Here is a 21,887-nt window from a genome sequence, read left to right on the forward strand (position 1 = left end):
GCTACTGTAGATTTCCAGAGGGCTGACATGTCAGTATAAGCGATAGTGGTTTGGCCTGGAACATCTAAACAAGGGCATGATTTATGAGATTAATTTTGCCTTTTCATCCAGGAAGAGGCACCAACCAGTAATCCCACAACTGGCCAATTGTTCTTGGTTTGCACATTGTTAGCCAGTGTGGTGGGAACATGCCAGCCCAGCTGGAAAGTTTTCTTGATTTACTGTCAACCACGAAAGTGATTTCAGACGCCGGTTTTATTTTTCCTCTGTCATTTCTCCAATAAAAAATTTATTCACCACATTGATCCTGGCAGAAGACTGCAGAGTAGGAAGAAAGTGACGTAATTGGGCCAACTAATCTTGGGAATGCTGTTGCAATCGTTCAAAGCACACAAAACTCTCTTCAAGCGAGGCATTCTGGAGTCAAGCAACACAAATTAAAAATACAGGGCTATGCGTACAGGGCAGGCTTATGTACAGGTTATGTACAGTACGGCAGGCTTTCTCAACCAGGGTTTTGTGAAACCCTGGAGTTTCTTGATGGCCTTGGAAGGGTTTCCCAAATGGGAATGAGTTAATTATGTTTTATATATTTTTATTGTAAATTTGTTAAAGACTTTTTGGGTGGTATAACCCACCGTCCCCTAGCAAAATGACCAACAATGGGCCTAGAGGGGGTAGGAAAGGGAGGGGTCCCAGGTGGGCATGTGCATAGCTATGCTTCCCAATCATATTCTGCATGATTGCGCCACTTCTGGAGTTACATGAAGCATGGCAAATGTTTCAGGGGGTTCTCAATGGTGAAAAAAGTAAAAAAAGACTGCACTAGGGCAGTGGTCCCCAACCTTTTTATCACCGGGGACCACTCAACGCCGGGGACCACTCACCGGGGACCACTCAACGCCTTTTACTGAGGCCCGGAGGGGAGGGGGTAGTTTACTCCTCTACTCTCAACCACTGCCCTAACACTCTCTGATCGCTATGGTAATGTTTAAACATCCCTTCAAAATAAGATACAGACACACCACAACAATGAACATAAGGAACATTTTATTTTCATGGAAATTTTAACTCATGACAATGACAAATCAATGGGAACCCTGAGCTTGTTTCTCTGCAACGAGATAGTCCCATCTGGGAGTGATGGGAGACAAGGACACCCGAAGTGTGTTGTAAAGGGCCGGGGGGGGGGGGATGAAGTAAAGGGCCGGGAGGGGGGGAGAAGGCGTCCTTCGGGGCCTACCTCCAATTAGTCGAAGGACCACATGTGGTCCGGGGCCCACAGGTTGGGGATCGCTACACTAGGGTATGAATGGCACCAACCAGGCAAAGTCCTGCCTCTGGAACCTTTTGGACTGTTATACAACATGCAATACACCTTGTATTGTTATATGCCTCCATCTTGCCCAAGTGTAGAAGAATTCCACGAACAGCACTTCTCAAGTTTAGTGGCACTGGGCAGTTTACATTAAATGATTTCAAAGATGCCATGAATATTAACAATCCACCTGTATTGAAGATCCACCGAGCAATTGGATCAGGAAGGTGGGTGTTTAATAAACAACAGAAACACGACTATTTTAGAAATTGTCTCCATCAGGGTGGATGATGTGCAATGCCAATGCTAAACAAGATTATATCCTTTTAAGCCAGAGGTAGTCAAACTGCAGCCCTCCAGATGTCCATGGACTACAATTCCCATGAGCTCATGGGAATTGTAGTCCATGGACATCTGGAGGGCTGCAGTCTGACTACCCCAGTTTTAAGCCCTCTCGTTAGGATGGCACCACCAGTCGTTTAATGTGAAAATCAGATGTTCACTCATTTTCCTCATAAAAACACACAAAGCTGCCTGAAACCGAACCAGAAGATTGGTCCATCAAGGTCCATCTTGTCCACTCCAATTGGTGGCATACTGCAGTGTCTGAGACAGAGGTATTTTGTATCACCCAACTCTTAGTTCTTTTTTACCTGGATATGGCGGGGGTTGAAGCTGATGTTAGAGTGAGTGATTCACTCCAAAACCGTTTATGCACTGGAGGTTTCATGCCTGGCTGCAGGCTGGAGTTTTAGTCATGGCAGGTTACCAAACCTCTTCCTGCACGCACACGGGGGAGCATTTGGCCTGGTGTGCCTCATTCACCCCCGATTTGTGCTCCTGCATGAGAGCTGGGGCAATGAAGTTCTCAGTGCATAAACGGTCCAAGTGGTGCTGACAGTTCTCTTAGCCCCACTTACCTCACTGGGTGTCTCTTGTGGGGAAGCGAAAGGTTTTGAGACTTCTTCACATAGTGAAAGAGGGTATAAAAAACAGTAGTAGTAGTAGTAGTAGTAGTAGTAGTAGTCGTTGTCGTTGTCGTTGTCGTTGTCGTTGTCGTTGTCGTTGTCGTTGACGTTGACGTTGACGTTGACGTTGACGTTGACGTTGACGTTGTCGTTGTTCTTCTTCTTCTTCTTCTTCTTCTTCTTCTTCTTATGTGGGCTGCCCCAGTGTAACGCGGACATACACACACCCCTCATGAGCCAGAGAGAAATATAAGATCTCTGCACTTTAAACCAAAATTTAATTTAATTATGCTGTTGTACAACTGCAGGGCAGATTTAGCACATGGAGTTATGAATTACTTTATACAAGAAACAGTTCATTAAGCTTTGAGACAAGCACACACAATTCAGGAAATACAGAACAGCCAGATTCAGGAGTTTTTTTTTTTTAATGTAGTGGAATCAATCATAGCTGCCTGAAAAGCCTGAACTTTTCAGAATTTGAAAGCTAAGACAGGGACGGCCAAGGCCAGTACTTGGGGGGTAGACCAACAGAGGAAGCTAAGGTTTCATCTTCATGGCTTCAGCGCACACACATGGGACTGTACTTTTACAGGCTTGCCATTGAGAAGAACTAGCAAGCTCTTAAATGGCAATTTAGCTCCCAGGAATGCTCTTCCCTTCCCTCACAGTGGAGGCTGCCTTTCCTGCCCCAAAGTCACATTATGTGAGAGGGGCGAGTACTCCTCCCTCCGTTCTCCATCTGCTGCTGTAGGAAGGCAAGTACCAATCCATAAGTATAAGCCCACAGCAGAGAAAGGTGGGAGGGATGTGTGCCTGAACAGATGACCACTTGATGAACAACAGTCACAGGTAAGTGCTGTTTTTGGAGGAGAATAGCAAGCCACCTCTTGCCTTGAAAAATACCAAAAGGGTCAACATGTCAATTGTGACTGGATGGAATTCTATTACTATTATTAATAGTAATGAATTAATTTAATGAATTAAACAATTTCATTTACTACAGGGCTAATGATGGTTAGTATTCAGGTGGATCCTGAATATAGGGCATAAGCCAACAGCAAGGAAGGGTTCTGCTCTGCAGTCAGAAGTGTGCAGTTATGCAGCACTGTAATATGGCAAGCAATTTCCTTAGTAAGTTGAGCAGAGATTTCAGGTAAGGGCCTGTTTGATTGACTGATTATATATATATATATATATATATATATATATATATATATATATATATATATATATATATATATTCACCCTCTTGGTGAAACCTCCCAAACTGTTGCTGTCTACTTCTGATTGAGATCCAGTTTGGAGTAGCATTTAAGAATGACAGTCTTTAATATAGAGAACTGGGTTTGATTCCCCACTCCTCCACATGCAGCTTGCTTAGTGACCTTGGGTCAGTTGCAGTTCTCTCAGAGCTCTCTCATCCTTGCCTACCTCACAGGGCGTCTGTTGTGGGGAGAAAAACGGTAGGCAAATGAAAGCCACTTTGAGACTCCTTCGGGTAATCAAAAGCAGAGTTCAAAAACCAGGCTCTTCTTGTCCAAAAGTTTTGGCAGCAAAATGATTATCATTAAGCCAACTCTTTTGCTAGACATCCTACAGATGTTCCCCCCCCCCTGCCAAATACTGAGGTGCTTGAATACATGTCAGCATTGTACATGGATGCATTGGGGGGGGGGAGACACAGCTATTTTGCCCTGCAAAGATGGTTGCTGAAGAGAAAACCAGAGAGGAACCACAAGAGATCAAAGGACTTCCTTTTCTTCCATGTCCTCAGTGAAACTGGCCAATTCGAAAGGGCCTATGTGCGCAGGGCAAAGCTGTGCCCAGGAAAATTTCATCATCTCTGCTCTCCTCTTCTCTGATGCTTAATTACTGAACCAGAGTTCCTAACAACATTATTTATTTTATTTATTTATTTATCATACTTCTATACTGCCCTCCCCGGAGGCTCAGGGCGGTTTACATTATAACAGAGAACCATACATAAAACAGTCTGTAGAACATGTACATCGATAACCAACAATTGCAACCAAACACAACACAGTACAACAGTAAACAATCGTAATACAAACAGGTCCAGGGCTTATTGATTGAATTCTGAGGAGGGGGTGGGGGGGAGCAGGGGCCCTTGGTCGCTGTAGATTACGTCTGGTCTCGGCCAAATGCCTGGTGGAGGAGCTCCTTTTTGCAGGCCCTGCGGAACTGTTTAAGCTCCGTCAGGGCCCTGATCTCCTCTGGGAGCTCGTTCCACCAGGTAGGGGCCAGAACAGAGAATGCTCTGGCCCTGGTCGAGACCAGACGGACTTCTTTAGGGCCAGGGATCCTTAGCTGATTGGAGGCAGTAGAGCGTAGAGCTCTGGATCATGGAGTGTAGAGATCAGGATCATTGACAGGCTGAAGGTCGGACAGAACCCTGAGGTATCTCACGGCGGCCAATTGGGTCAGGACTAGTCTCTGATTTGGAGATCCTTTCCTCAGAACTGTCAGGGAGTCCCACAAATAGACACAGGATGACAAGTGGTGAAAATACGTTCTGTGAGGTAGATACAGAGGCTGGGTTTGATTTCATTTTGGGGTTCCACGTATCAAATTTGTGGACTTGTCTCCTTGATTTGATTGGCTAGTGATGCGGTAAGTGGGGCATAATGAGTCACTCCGAAGTTAGATTGACTCAGCCCAAATCATTCCAATTTTGCCAAGCAGACTTCAGAAGATGGAATTGTGGTCATATCTAAAGAAGCCACCATGCCAACATCCTCAGACATCAGTCGGGCTTTTCAGAAAAGAAAGAAGGCCCTCTCTTTGTAGAGAAGCTTAAACTGGCAGGTGGAGCACAGGGGAAACAGCTCCAGGTGTGTTAACTCTCCTCAGTATGGAACGCCCATTAGCTCTCCTGCTTCCGATGGCTGGCAGCTAAATCACGGTGGAGAACCCATACTGTCCGTTAACATTGCTTCCTGCACCTGACTGTGCTAATCTAGGCAGTTGTTTTGGCTGGAGAGGCAGACCTGGATTATGTCTGTCTACCTCTAATGGTAATACTAAATATATCTCAATGAGATATATATCAATACTAAATATATCACAATCTGAGGGACCACCTTTCTGAATACGTTCTCCAGAGAGCTCTTCGGCTGAGTAACACCAATCAGCTAAGGATCCCTGGCCCCAAGGGAATATATCTGACCTCAACCACAGCCAGGGCTCCAAAGGTGGAATGAGCTCCCAGGGGAGATCCCGCCTAATGGAACCAGCACCCCGCCTGGTGGAATCAGCTCCTAGGGGAGATCCTGCCTGGTGGAATCAGCTCCTAGGGGAGATCTTCGAACTTCCTAAATTCCGCAAGCCCTGTAAGACAGAGTTCTTCCACTGGACTTATGGTTGAGATCAGCTAGAAAATAGCTACATCAGAATTCCAGGCCTCCCTCTCATCCTTCCTCCTTTCCCACCTCTCTCTCCATCTCCTCCCTATATTTACGATCTCACTAGTTGGAATTGCTATGAATCTCAGCCATTATTGTGGATGCTGAAAGCGGTTTTATCTGTGATTTTATACCTTATTTATTTTATTTTTATGCCAAAACTTTACTTGTTTTATCTGATTTATCTGTCGATGGTAATGTCCAAGAGGGGCAGTATACAAATCACTTAATAATAAATGGGAGCCTTTCTTGGTAGTGACCACCCTTTTCTTTTGTTTCAGACCCTTAAGTGGAGGAATTAGTGGAGTTGCAGAAATAGATGGTGGATGTTAGGCTAGGCAGCACAAAGGGGCTACACTACAATTCCCATGAGCCTCTGCCAGCATTTGCTGGCAGGGGCTCATGGGAATTGTAGTCCATGGACATCTGGAAGGTCACAGTTTGCCCACCTCTGCCCTACAGACTGGGCAGACCCTTCTCCAATCCTTAGAACCAGGTACGGAATGTTGGAAAACATTCATTGTCCTTGCACCTCACCTGTGCCATGGTTGCTTCTTTCCTTTGTGTGAAACAAGGACTGTCCCCCAGGTTATTGAGCACAACGGATACCAGATGTCACAACACATCAGATCCTGCTTTTCATGATTCCTACAGTAAAATACAGCTTCCCCTTCAAAGGGCTGCAGCGTTCCTCTGCGATGCCCGTTCAACTTGCATGGAGTGGCTATGTACCATCATCTATTCCTACAGAAATCATACCCATATAAAATAAGGAGTGACAGGATTGCCCTACTTTGCTTCTTTGTCGCTGCATGTATTATCACTTTCTGGAGCTTACACTTTCTGTAAACATTAGTCATGGCACAGACTGTTTCAATCACTTAAAATGCATATGAAAAATTCAGCTCTCAACTGAGTTGCAAATTTGTTTGTTTTCCTGAGCAGAAAAGGTTCTTCTTGACTATATTCACCAACAGACCTTTCCTTGAGATGTGATAATCAGCTGGCTCGAGGGGAGGGAGAATCTTCCAGCTAAGTAGCCTTTACACATGGGGAAATGGGCTGGATCCTGAAGATCAATTCTTCTAGCATGGGTGCTTTTCTCCAGTGTAAGGGAGCTTCCCTTGGTGTATTATACATGGCAGGAAACCTTGCAAAAATTCTGCCCAAAAAGACATAAAAAAAAAAATTCTGCATGTTTCCGTGGTTTTGCCACGGAAACGTTCCCCTCACAACAGTCACTGTGTCTTTTCAGTGCAGTATTTAAAACTAGCTTTAAAATTACTTTTATTTTAGAACGGTCATGAAAATGCTTGTTTTTGTAAGCATAAACGCTAGCGTGTTTTTGATCTCCTCCCCTGTGCCACCATACACCAATGGGGTAACGGACAGCCTCTAGTCCCTCGTCCACCAATGGGAGCTTGAGGCACCCCTTGTTCGGCAGAGACCCTCCCACCTCTGCTATGACAACATGACACCTGCAGAAATTAATTTAGTCATTCCCTCAGAGGCATTTGCAAGCATTTCAATCTACTCTTTACGAGGAACAGCATACCTCTGAGGGGGAAAGGTTGTCGTGTTTTCAAAAGGCTATGTGCCCCCACAGAAATTTCTTGTTGAGATCTCTGTGTCCATGAACTACATTTTCCATAAGGCCCTGCCAGGAGCATGTGTCAGAGTGGCAGTCATGTGACATTGCAGCTGACCATGGCCTGCCAATGAGCATCTAGCACAGTGGAGGAATTGCCCCCCCCCACTATTTGCCATCGTAAGTCTGCCTTTCAAATGCATAATCCTTGCACAAAAACACAACTGTTTGAAAAAATGATGATTTAAAAGGGTCAGCGTGCTCGCTTCGGTGAAAACATTTACGAGCATAATAGCCTCTTAATACAAGAAAAAAAGCGGAAAGCTTCACGTAGAAGGAAAGCACTTCCACTAGTGAGGGGTGGCCAAACCATGCCTCTTCAGATGTCCATGGACTACATTTCCCATGAGCCCTGCCAGCAGCATTGGCTCATGGGAATTGTGGACCGTGGACATCTTGAGAACCACAGTTTGGCCACCCCTGCACGAGTGGAAAAGAGTCATTGTGTCCAGAGCAAACTGTGTAATATTCATACTACAATTCAAATCTTACAGCCTTTTCCAATAAAGGAAGTGGGGACAATCAACTGCAGCCTTCTTTTAGTTTGGGGTTCCCAAGGTGGTCTCCATGGGTGCTCTGGAGCTGCTGACACCTTTCTTGGCATCCACCAAGGCTTTGTTTAGAGTGATAATGGGTTTCTGGCTGGCCACTGATGGTCCAATTGGCTATGAAGATTTTAAAAATAATGTTATTTCTACGGTGGCAACTGCCATAGCATTTGTTCCCCCCCTTTATCTTCTTTCCTTACATATTCATTTTAATTACTGCTTCACCCCCGCATTTGGGCTTCATTCCATGTGTGTGGTTCTCCTTGGTGTAGCAACCATTTTGGTCTTCATGCTCATCACCCTGTATCAGAATTTCAAAGGTGCCCATGGGCCATTACCTGTTCTAGGTAAAAGGTAGGATTAATAAATCTGGGTTGGGAAATTTAGCATTTGGTTGTTGTTGGGCCACCAGTAACAACTAAGAACCCCAGCCCCCGAAACACTCTCCCTGTAACACCAGATTCTGGCTTCCCTCATGGCAGGGCAATGTGGGAGAAGAATGCAAGGATGTGGATGTTGTTTTAGAATTTTATAGTTTTAACTTGTATTGTTTATCTGATGTACATCATCCTGAGATGACTGAGCCTGGGTGTAAACTGCACAGAGCTTTTATTCCAACCCGAGATTGATTCAGTCCCTGCCCTCTACACAGAATGTCATTTCCGTTTGGATTTTGGGCAATTTAAATTTTCCTTCTGCAGCAAGAAGGATTGATCCGGAGTGACCCTACCTTTATTGTGCAATATCTTAGAGTGCTTTTAATGCTCAATATCCAGATTGGGAAACCAAGCTCTGTGGTAGAGAACATCTGATAGGCCACACCTGGTCATGTGACAAACTTGCCTTAAAGGAGAAGCCCCTAATTTCTCTCAATTTCTGTCGGTCCTGGATTTTTCCTCCCTCCTCTGCCTTTTTTGATCCTCTCCCCCTCCCCTCTAAGAAAAGAAAGAGGCTCCCTGCCTGGCTCCTCTCCCCCCCCCCCCTTCAAGAAAAGAAAGAAAGAGGCTTGCCTCCCCCCCCTTCTGAGCCTCCCTAACCACGTGCAGAAGACTTTCCTGTTTCAATGGGGGGGGGGGAAGGAAGAATCGAATTCAAAGCGATCTGAATTCAACAGGATTGACAGTGGAATAAAGAAAGTAAGTGCAGACTCTGCCCTGGAGACTTTGGGGGTGGGCGGAAGTGTGGGAGGCATTTTAGGGAGGGAGTATAATGCTATGGCATCCACTGTTCAAAGCAACCAAGGGAATGAATTTCTTTAGTTTGGAGATGACCTATAATTCTGAAGGATCCCCCAGGTCCTACCTGGGAACTGACATCCCTAGAAAGAAGAAAAGTGGTAGTTTCTTATGACACTCTGATATTATTAGTCATAATATCTCATCAGGATGAAATTTGCAACCTTTTTAGATCTTCTCAGGCTTAGCTGCTGTTATATTTGTGGAGGAAGGAGTCAATGAAGTGTGGGCCAAACTCTTGCACTGCTATGAAATTAATTCCAAAATGCACTCAAAATTACCTAGAAAGCCATAGAACCGGGTCTTTAAGTCCTGTTGATATTTGCCATAACAGATGGTTCCTCCAGTTTAATATTCCTGAATTATTTAAAGCATCACCACTAGCTGGATGCTCCTCGGTGATCCTTCTTATCTTCAAAAGCCAAGATAGATGGCTGTTTCCTATTGGGAAAGAATGGGGTGTTCTCTCTCACATTTGATTTGATGCTAATGAGCCCTGAATGAGAAGCCCTTTGAAATGTCTTTGAAGTGCCAATGATTAAAAGAAGCATTCCTGTATGTCAGTTTTCTGATTGAAACATTATATATCTTCCAGCTGGGTATGCAAGGGAAAGGAGCCCCATACTGATAAACAAGGCGGGGAGATCTTCCTCCTTAAAGTTTGGCCCCTGTAAATGTTCCGGCCTTTGATATTGAGAGCATTGTGTGCTGTTCCTGTTTTGCATGAATGGGGCAACAAATGTATTTTCCAGCTGTAGTATGTGGAATTGGAATCCTAGGTTTGTTGTGGGTACATATGCTTATAGCCGGCACCAGTTTGGTGTAGTGGTTAGGAGTGTGGACTTCTAATCTGGCATGCCGGGTTCGATTCTGCGCTCCCCCACATGCAGCCAGATGGGTGACCTTGGGCTCAACACGGCACTGATAAAACTGTTCTGACCTGGCAGTGATATCAGGGCTCTCTCAGCCTCATCCACCCCACAGGGTGTCTGTTGTGGGGAGAGGAAAGGGAAGGCGACTGTAAGCCGCTTTGAACCCCCTTTGGGTAGGGAAAAGCGGCATATAAGAACCAACTCTTCTTCTTCTTATGTTGTTATTGTTGTCAGCCATTCAGTCATGTCTGACTCTTGGTGATCCCATGGCATAGCTGTCACCATGATCTCAGATCCGATACCGCCTCCCTCAACTATGCAGCGTTCTGGCTAGTGTCCATTCTGATCACCCCCAACCACCGCGTTCTTTGTTGGCCTGGTTTCCTTTTTCCGCTGACCAATCCTAGCTTAATTGCTTTCTCCGTTGAGTTGGATCACTTGATACGGCCAAAGCAAGTGAGCCGGAGTTTGTGATTTTGCCTACCGGTGATACATCAGGCTTTAGATGCTGTAAGTATTTCTTGTTTGTGATTTTTACTGCCCATGGAACCCACAGAAGATACCAAAGCCTGAAGATGCATGGCCAATGTTCATTTTGGAAGTGTGGAAGGACAGAACTGCATGCTTCCGTGCCTTTGGGTTCCGGGAGAGGGTGTCTGAAAAGCCAGTGGTCATCTCAAGTGTCTGCTTGGTGATGACCTTTTCCATTGGGAAAGGAGTGGCAAAACCAAATTGGGTATTAATGTCTGCCACCAGCAAATCCCACTAGACCAATGTGCACATCCAGCACTCTATACCTGTGTTGCTATTTAGAGGCAGTACCTAGTTGCTGTGTCTCCCGTTTCACTCCTGAAAGTTAGTGCGGGAACAGTGGATTATCTTTTTGCAATTTCAAGCTATGGCGCTCAAAGGATAGTGCCCTTTCTTGTTCATGTGCCTCAGATCACAAGAGCGAATAGATAAGGTGTGCTTGCGATTATCAGGTTTAGTGCATGCAAAATATAAGAAAGTTTAATAAATGAATAAAAAGAATACATATGTTCTGTTCAAGCATCAGGCCAAATAAAGGTGCAAAGAAAAGGTGAAAATGCTGTCTCCTTATCCTAAACCATGTTTAACAGGACAGGATAGTATTACTTGAAGTTGCAGTAGTTTAAAGGTAAGTATTACTTTGATTCTCATAGTTGGGACTTAGAGTCATAGAATCAAAGAGTTGGAAGGGACCTCCTGGGTCATCTAGTCCAACCCCCTGCACAATGGAGGACACTCCCAACCCGATCGCTCATCCACTGTCACCTGCCACCCCCTGGAATCTTGAAACTTCTTCCCATTATTCCTTGTGATGTGGCGAAATAGAGTCACTAAGTAAAAGTCTTTCATGGCTTGCATCCATCCAGGTAAGAGCACAACGCACAGCTCTTTGTAGCAGAATAAGAATATGAAAGAGTGTTTTCTATTGGTCAGCTCCCATTACATAGAAACAATCACTGGAATTAACTAACTAGTAGACAGAATGTTAAGATGAGATTGTATTTGAAAAACTGACTTTCTCTCCCTTTCCCTCCTTCCCTGTACTGTAGATCAGCCCCTTCACTCCCCACCCTTTCCCTGAAATAAATAAAATGGTCCATTAAAAAGAGGACTACCAAGGTGCCAGTGTGAGGTCCTCATGGTGTTGACTTCTGTAGTTATGTGGCATGAAATTGTGTCCTGTGGACTAGAGCACGCGAGTTTGCTTCTGTTATGCTACCAGAAGAGGTTTTCTCCAGTGGAAGTCCACTTCTGTGCCCTTAAAGGTAAAGGTAAAGGTAAAGGTAAAGGTAAAGGTATGCCCTGTGCAAGCATTGGGTCATGTCTAACCCTTGGGGTGACGCCCTCCAGCGTTTTCATGGCAGACTCAATACGGGGTGGTTTGCCAGTGCCTTCCCCAGTCATTACCGTTTACCCCCCAGCAAGCTGGGTACTCATTTTACCAACCTCGGAAGGATGGAAGGCTGAGTCAACCTTGAGCTGGCTGCTGGGATTGAACTCCCAGCCTTATGGGCAAAGCTTTCAGACGGCTGCCTTACCACTCTGCACCACAAGAGGCTCTTCTTCTGTGCCCTTACTAGCACACTATTGTATTTTTAATTTTATTTCAGAGATCTCCAGCGTTTCATTTCTCAATTTTGAAAGCTACATACATTCTCTTTAGAAAATTATTATGGCGAGAAACTTCCTAGTATATATACTCTGCGAGCTGCAAATCCTTCAGTACAATGGAAAATGCTACTAAAGCAGTTATTCATGAAATCTGTTCTTTCCTCTGTACATTTTGCTTCCCAACAGACACACACACACACACACACACACACACACACACACACATACACACAAAGGGGCAGAGATCAACCAAGAAATGATTGGCTTTCTCCTGTACTTTCTCCTCTTCTTCGTAAGTAAGTTATTGGCTTATTTCTTTTGCAAATGGCAGAGAGATGGGCCTGACATTTGTTCAATGTAAAATCTTAGTTCACTTAATTTAACAGAATTAATCTTCAATTAATTACACATTAAGAAATTAATGTTTCAGTCAACCACATGCCTGACTCCGTACCACTTTCTCCACAGAACTTCTGCTTCACTAATATTAAGTGTTCTGAGATGACCTTTGTTGGGATATACCTTCCTCTCCACCTCTGGGACATGTAGTCGTAATTCCTGAGAACCTGCATATCTGCAGCTGTGGGAGCTGCACCCTTTGGCTTCATTTGCCATGTCATTACTAAGAATATGGAGCTTCCTAAACCCCTAAATCCAGCTTAGATCTTTCAAGAGCACTGTCTTCATTTCAAAATGAAAAAAATTCAGGCTAACTAATGTGATATGAAGTCTTAAAAGGTTAAACCTGGCTATAGGGACTTGCCTGTCTCTCAGAATTGGATCAAAGACGGTAAGTGAAATTTAAGGATGAGGCATTATAGGATAATCTTAAAATGACTTAGGTTGTGGCATGGCTTTTTTTTGTTGTTGTTGTTAAATAACTTGTGCGATACAAGGGGAGGGCAATTTGCTTTCTGCTTGCCGATCAGAATCGTTCATAAGAGGGAGTGCTGTTTAAATTTTCAGTACCAACACATCTATTCAGAGAACAGCTTTCAGAACAGATATTAAATGGCTCGTTTTAAGGAGATACCATTTTATGACACTTTTGCCTAAAAGAGAGAGGCCCTGCTCGGCTGAAGTTGTTTTTCAAAATATGAAAACCGAAGTCCCTTGATAAAGCCAAAGAGCGAAACACGTTGGGATTTATATAAAAGAATAAAGAAGAACGGAAGTTTGAAGACTCTATAAAAGTCATTTTTGTACATTCGATTTGCCAGATTGGTATCTCAGTGTCTCTGTACTTGCCCTGTATCTGGTCCTTCACTGGGCCCTACCCCTCTTACTTTATTTTGGCAGGAGCACCAACTGGACATGCCACAGGTCCCCAGCCCTGGGAGTCTACCAAAAACCCATGATTCACATGGATTTTGCCAAACCATTCCAGGGACACACATTCTTGGGGGCTGTGGACTCCTTTATGAAATGATTAGAGGTGGTTCTTGTCTCCTCTATGACCTCTGCTGAAGTCATCAGATCCTTACAATGACTCTCTGTAACCCATGGGCTGCTGGACACGCTGGTCTTGGACAACGGGGCACAGTTTACTTCGGCAGAGTTCAAGGTGTTCCTGGGGGGGAAATTGATCCGCCACATCACCTCAGTGCCTTTCCACCCTTCCACGAATGGGAAAGCAGAGCACAGGGTCTGCACACACAAGGATGCACTCTTTTGCCTCAGGCAGGGGGACTGCAACACCGGCTCTCTCAGTTCCTTGTGCGTCAGCGCATCCCGTCATCATCAGCCACCGGTAAGAGCCTCGCTGAGCTACTCATGGGCAGGAGGCTTTGTACCATCCTGGACTACTTGAACCCAAACCATGACGTGATCCAGGATGCCAGCCAGTGTGAGACAGGATAACGTCATCCAGGATAACCTGGGTGTAAACTGCACGGAGCTTTTATTCCAACCCCAGATCGATTCAGTCCCTGCCCTCTACACAGAATGCGATTTCTGTTTGGATTTGGGGCGATTTAAAATTTCCTCCTGCTGCAAGAAAGATTGATCTGGAGTGACCCTACCTTTATTGTGCGATATCTTAGAGTGCTTTTAAGTCTGAATATTTAAAGACTGGTTTGAATCTGGGCTCTCCTCCATGGTAGTGGACCCGTGATTGGCCACAGGTGGTCATGTGACAAATCTGCCTTAAAGGAGAAGCCCCTAATTTCTCTCAACTTCTGTTGGTTCTGGATTTTTTCTCCTGCCTTTTTCGATCTTCTCCCCCTCCCCTCCAAGAAAAGAAAGAGGCTCCCTGCCTGGCTCCTCTCCCCCCCCTTCAAGAAAAGAAAGAAAGAGGCTTGGCTCTCCCCCCTTCTGAACTACTCTAACCACGTGCAGAAGACTTTCCTGTTTCAATGGGGGGGGGGGGAGGAAGACCTGAGTTCAAAGCGATCTGAATTCAACAGGATTGACAATGGAATAAACAAAGTAAGTGCAGCCTCTGCCCTGGTCTACATTCGGAACTATGGGGCTGGTCCTGTGTGGGTGCCGGCTATGATCACGCAAGCTACCAGGTCTGTCTCCTATCAGGTCGTGATGCCAAAGGACCACCTGCTATGATGACACGCGGACCAGGTCAGGCACCGTGTTCCGGAGCCACCGTCTCAGTTGAACTACCTCCAGACCCACTACCCTACTTTGCCATGCCAGAAGAAGCGGGAGCATCTCCACCCATGCCAGTCACTGCCAATGCACAGCCAGCAACTGCGGTCCCAGCAGTGGCACCCTGCGCCGTGTCTCTCCATCGTGTTGCACCCACTTTGCTTGTCCCAACTGCGGCACCCGAGGTCCACCGGTCTACAAGGGCTTGCATGGTACCTGCAGGATTTTATGCATCACCTGCTGAGTGATTTCTTAAGGGGAAGGTGTGTTGCGCATGTGGGCATGTGTCCAAGCTCATGGTCTGCATTAGGATCGGGTAGGCCCGGACTGTAACTGTAGCAGCCACCACAATAGCCAATCAGTGTGAACTAATCAAGGGGTCTGTGCCAATTGCCCGTCACCCTGGCCAGACCCATTGTTCTCATCACTATGTATATATGTCGGGATCTTAGGGGGTTTTAGTCAGTGAAGTCTTGGTGAAGCTTGTATCATGTGTCTCCATAAATAAAGAGCTGCAATGATTCCAGTGTCATGTCATTCTTGGAACCCAAATAGTCCACCCTCTCAAACAGCCATATTCTCCAGGAGAACTAATAATTGTATAGAATCACTAGTATCAAAGCCCATTTTAAAAATGGGTTTTGAAAGGGGTGGCAGGCAGGAAGGCGTGAAAGGGTGGCCATGGCTCCCTTTGGCCCACAAAGCAGGCTAAAGGGAGTGGAAGCCCCCCCCCCAGTGGCGACAAGGCTTTGTGGCCCGCAGGGAGGTTCCAAACTCCCCCCTCAACTCCCTCCCAGCAGGAGCGTACCTACGGGCCACAAAGCCCTGTTGCTGCCTCTCTCCTCATGGGTCGAAGTGGAGGCCGCAGCCACCAGGCTTCTAGCAGGCAAGGAGGGAGGGTGGGAGCTGGAGGGGGAGGGCCAATCAGGGTGGACCTGGACGGACCGGGCCCCGGACAGTCTCCTCCCAGGAGGCTGTTTCCCAAATATATAAGGGAGCGAAATAGTGTTAAGGATAGAGTCGGAAGGAACTTCCAGGGCCATCTAGTCCAACCCCTTGTACAATGCAGGAACTCACAAATACATGCCTAACCACAGTGACCCCAATTTCATGCCCAAATGATCTCCCCAACCCAAAATCTCCAGCCTAGCCTCGGGGAAATTCACCTACCATCCCACAGCGGCAATTAGCAATTCCCTGGGTATGCAAATAAGACTGAGGAGAAATAGGAATTGAGCAATTCATCCCTCTCTTCATCACCTGTTACAATGTTGCTTTCCAGTCCCTGCAATGGTCCTACCATGTCCCTTTTCTTTCTCTTTGAATATAACTAAAGATCCCTTTCTTGTTGTTTATAGCATTTCTTACTAGCCTAAGTGCATACTGAGCTTTAGCTTTTCTAACACTCTCCCAACAAGAATTGGTTATTTGTTTATATTCCTCCTTGGTTATAAGGTCCTCCCTCCATTTCCTAAATGAATTTTTTTTTTATTCAATTATTTTCAAAGCTGTTTTTGGAGCCATCCTGGTTTCTTTAGGTTCCTCCCAATCAAGTAGATTCAGATTCAGAGTACCTTTATTGGCATAAATCAAGTATTTATTGGACTTTTCATTTTTATCAGAGTCGGTCTTCCAACAGATATTTGGGTAATTGAAATCTCCCATGACCACTAGGTCCTGTCTCTCTGAGAACTTTGTAATCTGGTTTAGGAGTATCTCATCCAAGTTCTTTGCCTGACCAGGCAGTCTATAGCAGACCTCCACCATAAAACCACTATTATTTCCTACTCCTTATATTTTTACCCAAAGACTCTCAGCTGAACTCTCATGCTCAGACACATATATGTCCTCACAAGTATATATATTCTTAACATATAGTGCTGCTCCTCCCCTTTCTTTATTTGCCTGTCCCTTTTAAATAAATTGCACCTCTCAATCCTATTATTCCAGTTGTGAGAGTTATTCCACCAGGTTTCTGCAATGCCTATAAGATCATAGTCCCCTTCCTTTATTAGGACTTCTAGTTCTTCCTGCTTGTTTCCCATACTCTGTGCATTAGTGTAGAGACATCATAATGCTTCATGTGAGTACCCCAGGCTTTTAGTTTTTGAACTTTCCTGTAAGTTAAAGGTTCCTTGCATATGCACCATTTCCTTTAAATCTGTTCCCACCTACAGTTATCTCCATTGGATTTCATTTTAATCCAGAAATGAGCTACGATTCCAGTGGATTCCCAGGTCCTACCTGGAGACTAGCCACCGCGTCTCTTGTCTTGAAAACCCTATGGCAGGCATTCCTGAGACTTCACACCACTTTTCTCCACCATCATAACAAAAACCGAGCACCCGTTTCTCTCAGCTGCAAAGTCACAGAGCAATGAAAGACACTTTTTCCGGCTTCCATCATCTGATGACATATGCCCTTCCTGAGAAAAATTAATTAATTAATTCTTCTGTTATCAATCCACAGCAGCTGAAATCAAAGCATAAACTAGAATAGAATTATAGCTCAAAACTGGCCAGCTGTATCAGCCAGTGACCTTCAAGATATCGCTGTTCATCCTTATCCATTGTTCCTCTTTATATATTTGTGAAACAGGCCTGGGGGTGGAGACTTTCCTGGCAGTCCGAGATGGAATAGGGCCAATCAGTCTGCGGCCACAAAGCAAAGCTCTGATTGGCCCTCCCTCTCGCCCTCCCATCCTCCCTCCTTGCCCGCTCACAGGGGGGGGGGGGAAGATTCCCTTCCCTGTAGCCCGCAAACTTCTCTCGCCGCCACTCTGCAGGCCCACAGGAAGGGACCTCCCCAATGCTGCGCTGGTGCCGCAGCCGCTTCCCGAGGCTTTGCAGGCCCTAGGGAAGCGGCCATGGCACTGGCAGGCCGCAGGGGGCTGGAGGGGGCTTTCAAAGCCCGTTTTTAGGAACGGGCTTTGCAGCTAGTTAAAAATAAACTTAATTTTGATTGAGTGCATTTCCTGAAAACACCTAAACCAGTCCTTGTTGCGTTTTCCTAGAGGCTGAGGAAAAGGGATTCGAAATGCACATTTGTGAGAGGCAGATGGAAGGACAGCAGTAGGAAAGAGTTGGCAAGGAGCCAGAACGTGTGCATATGGGAATATTTGTCTCAGCGAAGGACAACATGGCGAGCCAAAGCAAGCCTATCGTGCCGACCCACTAAGGAAAATGTGGAAACTCTATTTGCAGATGAAGCCAGAAGTCATACCGCATGGTGTAGAAACGCCAGTCTGAGCTCGTCCATCACCCCAGAAGTAAATTCCTTAACATACATGGCAGGATGTAGGATATAGTTTTGCCAGCTTTCCATCCTGTGAACTTACAGCCTCCTTATGCTATTCGTTTCAGGACCACTTTTCATATATCAGCCATAGCCAGGAGCAAGTGCCGCGATTTTTGTGTTATCAATCAGTTATGCAAATGTGTGCAAGAGGGAAAAGTGGATTGTTAATCAGGACATGCTTCTCATGCTGTTTCGCATTTCCCTTTTGGCAGTCCGGGGCAAATGGGAACAGCGGAGGAAGGTGTGTGAATCTGCGCCGTGAAGAGCAGCAAATCCAGGCACATGTGAAGACTGCATCACAGAGGGCGCACAGAAACATCATTAAAAGGCACTGTGATGGAAATAAGGAATTTCACACCATGGAACCCCACATGGTCTGGAAACTATAACTGGTGCAGAACGCCATGGCCTGGATTCTCATGAAGACATCGTGGAGAGCCCACGTCTGGCTGGTACGCCAACAACTTGGCTAGCTCCCCGTTGATTTCCAGATTAATCTTAAGGTTTTGGTAATCAAGGCCATATGCATTTGGGGCCCAGTGTATCTGAGAGACTGCCTCCCTGCCTATACCCCCAAAAGAGCTTTATGCTCTGCCACCTCCAACTGTCTGGAGATCCCTGGTCCAGAGAAGCACATTGGACCTCAACAAGGCCAGCGCCTTCTCTGTGCTGGGCCCTACCTGGTGGGACGAGCTCCCCGAAGAGATCAGGGCTCTGCCTGAACTCCCACAGTTCCGCAGGGCCTGCAAAAAGGAGCTCCTCCACCAGGCATTTGCTTGAGGCCGACTGACTCAAAACATCTACTGGTAACCCCCCCCCCAACCCCCGACTGAAAAATTGAACCCATCCAAGGATTGTCAATGTTATGTTCTTTTAAAATACTGTTCTGGTTGGCATGTTTGCCATGACTGTTATCTGTTATATTGTTATACTAGAATTAAAGTCCATTGTATATTGCAGTACAATGGGTGCTACCCTTCCTCATCCCGAACACATCCCGCCCCAGAACGCCTTATTCTTTTATTTAGTCCGTGGTGCCCACGGCGCCACGGACGGTGTATAGATAATATGGCGTTCGCAGTGGAGCCAAGAGACCCTAGGTAGAGTTGGGTGCTTTGGCACCCGAAGCGTCCATTCGCTCCCCGCGCAGCCAGCGCTGTGGCACATGCCTCTCTCAGCCGATCCTTCCTTACAGGGTTGTTGCGTGGATGATGAGAAAGGAGGACTACTACGCATAACACCCTGGACTGCTTGGAGCAGGCGATATAAGCATGTGTGATGGCCAGTGATGGACCTGGAGGGGAGGAGCCCCGGGTGGGCGTGTCCACAGCTCTGCTTCCCAACCATCTTCTGCATAACTGACCCACTTCTGGTATTTCGTGAAGCCTGAAGAATGTTTCAGGGGTTTCTCAACAGTAAAAATGTTGAGAAAGGCTGGCTTGAAGGAAAGGCAGGATAAAAATGCAACTGGTAGATATTGGATTATTTTTCTCATCCCCCCCTAATTGTTGCTGGGGTTTTTTCCCCTACTAATTGATTATTCCATGTTATGCAAGTGTTATGTCACTCAGGGGATCCTCCAAAAGGGCAGGATATAATTCAAATAAAGAAACCACATTGCTTTTGGTACTTTCTTATTAGCAACATCTTGAGTAACCTTTATCTCCCAGGCAGGCATCAATGGTTTTAGTATGATTAATGTTTTTTTAGAATTTAATTAGCAGCTACAGCTGTTGCGGCTTCCCCTTTTCCTCGCAGGGGGGTCTGGTGAATGGCAGACGGGGCATTTCACTTTCTAAAGTTCAGCTTTCTTGGTGAATGACAGCTCATCCAGCAAAACAGGACACAGAGGTACCCTTATGCTGGAAGACCAGTTAGAAATAGCTTGGAACAGTCTGTAAGTAAATGGTTATTGCCATTAAAATATTGTTTTAATATCATACTGTCACGTTTGAATGAAGTTCAGAGAACACCTCAGGAAATGCCTGAAATCGGGGTTTGAACAAGTTCAGAACAAGCAGCAAGGAAGTGCATTTGTTTCACGGCTGAAATGCACCATGCTGGCTGCGGAAGAGAATGAACATCAGTGAATGTGATTCTTTTGCTAATGGCAACCCTTTCACCATCATGGCTGGGCCTATGGCAGAACTGTTTCCCAGGCAGTGTCTTCTCCAGCAGAAGAGGAGGCTGGCTGTCTTTAAATATTCTTCTTCTTCTTCTTCTTCTTCTTCTTCTTCTTCTTCTTCTTCTTCTTCTTCTTCTTCATCATCATCATTATTTGGATGTATTACCCACCACTCTCAGCTCAAGCCATCTCGGCTTTTACCCGCCACTCTTGGCTAAAGGCTGTCACTTATAGGAGGGCAGGGAAAGGTTCCTGTGGGCATCTTTGCTTTCAGGAGTTAACCTACTGATCATGACCGTGCCTGATCTCACCAGAGCTTGGAAGCTACACAGGAGTGGTCATACTTGGAGGAAAGACCATCAGGGAAGAAGACTTGGGTTGCTGCACACAGAAAAGCCGCGATATGGTGTTTTTGACAACTCTGTTCCTTTCATTTGAGCCAGTGTTTTGGACTGCCCTAGTTCCCCTCTCCTCTGCCCAGGCTAGTTTAATCTCATTAGATCTTGGAAGCTAAGCAGAATTGGTTAGGCTTTGGGCGGGAGACCTCCACCAAAACTCCAGGATCGCTAGGCAGAGGGAAGGCAATGGCAAATCAGCACTGAATACACCCCTGGTCTTGAGAACCCCATGGAGTAATTAGCAGCACAGTCATGGCCCATCCGACAATAAACAGATTAAATCAATCAGTTATAAAAGAAAGGTCTTCCTCTATTATCCCCGCCCCCCAACTGAAACAGAACAGATTGGGAAAGCTCTCAATTGGGAAAGCTCAGAGCGGGGAGGGAAGCCAAGCACAGCAGGAGTCTCTTTTCTTGAATGGGGGGGGGGATTGGAGACAGCAGAGGAGGGAGACTTATATGCACTTCTGGATATCGCGGGGGAAAGGTAGGGTCACTCCGGATCAGTCACTCCGGATGCAGAGGGAAAATTTAAAGCACCCAAATTCAAAATAGAAATCGAATTGAGTGTAGACGGCAGGAATTTATTCAATCTGGGAGTGGGTAAAAAGCCCTGTCCAGACTACACCCTGGTTGAGAAAACTTGCTTTAGACCAATACAGCTATCTACTTGAAATTCTGAGTGTAATCGCTGAACTACTGGATAACATATTTTATATTAGTCTTACATCCTGCCTTTCTCTCTAATGAAGACACAAAGTAGCTTCCATTTTTCTTCTCTCCTCACAACAACCCTGTGAAGAAGGTTAGGCTGAGGGAGTGTTGCGATGGCAGAATAATATCAAAAGTGCAGGGGAGACGGAAGATGAAAAAGGTTATCGTCTGGCCTGGAGAAAAACGCCCAATCCCCTTCATAGAACTTGGACAGGTGAAACCTTTCATGCTCTGACAAGTTTCAGTGGCTCCTTAAATACCATCCCATGAAACTTCTGTTATAGCGGCAAGACCAGCTGGCAACCTGAACTGGAAAGCATGAGGAGGATTATTTCTTGCTGAAATAACACGGATCAGACAGAAGTAATAAAGATACAGAACCTTGGGGAAGAGCATTAGGCAAAATGCTAGTCCAGTGCTACTGATTCTCTCAGGTATGTCTGTGTACAATACATAGCTGTGTACAAACCCGTGCTGTTCCACCAGGGGTGGGCAAACTGCGGCCCTCCAGATGTCCATGGACTGCAATTCCCATCAGCCCCTGCCAGCGAATGCTGGCAGGGGCTGATGGAAATTGCAGTCCATGGACATCTGGA

This window comes from Paroedura picta, chromosome 1 (assembly GCF_049243985.1).
Source record: "Paroedura picta isolate Pp20150507F chromosome 1, Ppicta_v3.0, whole genome shotgun sequence".
NCBI lineage: Eukaryota > Metazoa > Chordata > Lepidosauria > Squamata > Gekkonidae > Paroedura > Paroedura picta.